This window comes from Hyalella azteca, unplaced genomic scaffold (genome assembly GCF_000764305.2).
Source record: "Hyalella azteca isolate HAZT.00-mixed unplaced genomic scaffold, Hazt_2.0.2 contig9526, whole genome shotgun sequence".
Taxonomy (NCBI): Eukaryota; Metazoa; Arthropoda; class Malacostraca; order Amphipoda; family Hyalellidae; genus Hyalella; species Hyalella azteca.
The window spans coordinates 29,430-32,156 of record NW_025939595.1 but is presented as its reverse complement, the minus strand read 5'-3'; positions in this window follow the sequence as shown (position 1 = coordinate 32,156).

Here is a 2,727-nt window from a genome sequence, read left to right as displayed (position 1 = left end):
AAGAAGAAGTCATGCGCAGACCACTTGCAACACCTGGACTCAGCAATGTTTATTTAATTCTATTTTTCATCTTCTCATTTTCAGTTTCATTTTTCTCTCTGTTGGTGCATGCTCCCCACATTGTCAGCAGTCTCTCGTGTAGTGAAGCAATGGGAAGCAAATCATAATTAGATCCAGTGCTCTTCACAAGCTATAAAGTAGCTAGACAGCCAGTTTGTGTGATATAAGTAGCAGTTGCTTTCACTATGGAGTGCTGAACTCTTCTGGGTTAAGGGCCTCTGCCGTGAATCACACACACAGAAATAAGAGGGACTGCCAGGGCATTCATGCTTGATACCATCACCAGTCTCTTAATAGTCATATAGGGCACATATCAGGAGGAAGTGTTCAGCTGTTCCTTCAACCCCACAATGCAGGCAGAGGGAGTGTCAGCCATCCCAAATAAATGGAGGTAAGTACCAACTCCAACATGTCCCAGACAGAGGCAGGATTAAGCCACTGAAACCCGGCAAGAATGACAAGCAATCCATGGGACTGGAGACTACACTGAACAAATGGAGGCAAGGTGATGGCCCCATCCATCAGTAGCCACTGCAGAAACCCAATCCAACTCCCAAAAACAAAGGAAGCATGACCAAAACATAGCAAGGGCCATCTGAGCAAGGTAGAGGGAACAAGGCAGAGTGATAACATAACATAATAATGTCGGCACTTTTTCGTCACCAATTTTTCAGCACATAATGTCACCGATTCTTGAACTTTTTGTGACTTGTTCACAGAACATCTAAAATTGTGTCATTTGACCAGATCTTTTCAAGACTGAGGAAAGTTTGAAATAGGGTAAACACGGTATATTCCGACACTTTAAGGACGCATCGAGAAATGAAAAACTATAAAAAAAACGTATGCGTTACGTAAGTTCTGTTGCCTTCACATGACTCTCAAAACACTTCACTACGCGTCAGCAACGATGAAACGTCACAAAATGTTGCCATATTTATTAAAAAGCCTTTAGAATGGACCGTCATTTTGTGTGGCAACATCCGACACGTGGTGAGTCGTATTGCGTCAGCGCTTCAAATTTAACTGATACGTATTGCCGACATCCACATGTTCGAATTCCGTTTGCTGTGTGAGCTGTATTGGGATACAACACGGCTTTGAATTAACGCATGGAAGTGATGGAACTAAAACAAAGCTTAATATAAAGGAAAAACTAGAGAAGTGACGGAATTACCTACGATGTCGGAATATACCGCGTTTACCCTAGCTCCTAGAGACCTAGACTTCCACAGGGTTTGATATGGATATGGTGCTAGCTGCTAGGCATTTCAAGTCTGAACATATATTTTTCCATAGCTTTGTCTAGTCTGTTCTTGAACGTGTTCATACTCAGAGCACCAGAAATGTAATCAGGGAGGCTGTTTCACATGTCAGTGATAATGAGTGATTCAAAGCGAGAAGAAATGTCATTGTTTGGACAAGTTGCAGCACAGTTTTTTAGTTTATAGCCATGGCCTCTGGAGTTGGTTCTTGTTTCAAATTCTAATGATACTTCAAGGACCTTGTAGGCTATAAATCATGAGTATACTCCAATGAAGTCCCCACGCAGATTTCAATAACTGAGGCTTGGAAGCTTCATAATGTGAGGCTCATCTTGCCACACCAGCTTGAAACAAGCAATGCCTCAGCCCACAAGCTGATACTCCAAAGGGATTATGCCCAATAGCTCCTACACCAATGATTTAAGCCCAAACCGTCACTTCTTACAAATGCCGTAAGCCACAGGGTCCACAGACCGCACCAGACTGCCATAAATGGGAATGGCCCTGCACCAGACTGTCTCATCACCTTTCCCATGGGAGTGCAGCTGTGCACCAATAAGCCCTGAATCAAACGCCTTTGATCTCTCCAGACCTACACCAATCAGCCCGATTTCAGCCGTGCACCACTCAGCTTTGTCCTCTTCCGGCCTTGAGTGACCACCACCTGTTGTGCACCACTAGGCCGCAGATCAAATATGACTTCCAGCCTGAGTTCCAGGCATCGTTAAATTATGTAATTTTATGTTCACCGCATCTGAAGTTAGGTTTCAGATAGCATAGTTCTGTTCCAAAATTTATCGTCCTTTGATAAGTGGCCGTTTGAACAAGGGCTGGTTCAACCCATCATCCCATGGCCTAGATACGGACGGCTCGAAGTGTTGAAGGCTACGTTCCAGCATAGTGGCAAAGCAGAGAGTTTTTTAGACTCTCCCTCAAGTTCATTTCTGAGTCCTATAAGTAGACCAGTAAAGTATCCTGGATACCAGCATTATCATACTTAAGAAATTGGTTTAAATCTTGAATAAATGAGGAAATTAAAAATGAACTGATTCTAAAAAAGGTCTGGTTTGCCACTATGCGTTCCAGAAGGCACAAGGCAGGAATCATGATGCCAATGGTCCATTACATCCAGCCTCCAGGGCAGTGATGGTCTTTGGCAGCCTGGCAGGCGACCCTTTTCCCACTTCCCAGGCATAAGCCCAGCCCTGACGTTAACCAGCATCTTCTTCCTCCACACTTACTCCCTTCTCTTTGCCTTCTGTGACAGGTTAGGTTAGATAGGATATGTTTGAAACATGAGAAAGAATGGAAAACTGGAATAGAATGTGAAAATTCTTCCCCAAGCTGGTACCAAATCCAAAAGGAAGGGGAGCAGGGGGTAACTGGTAAGCGTGGAGGTTCA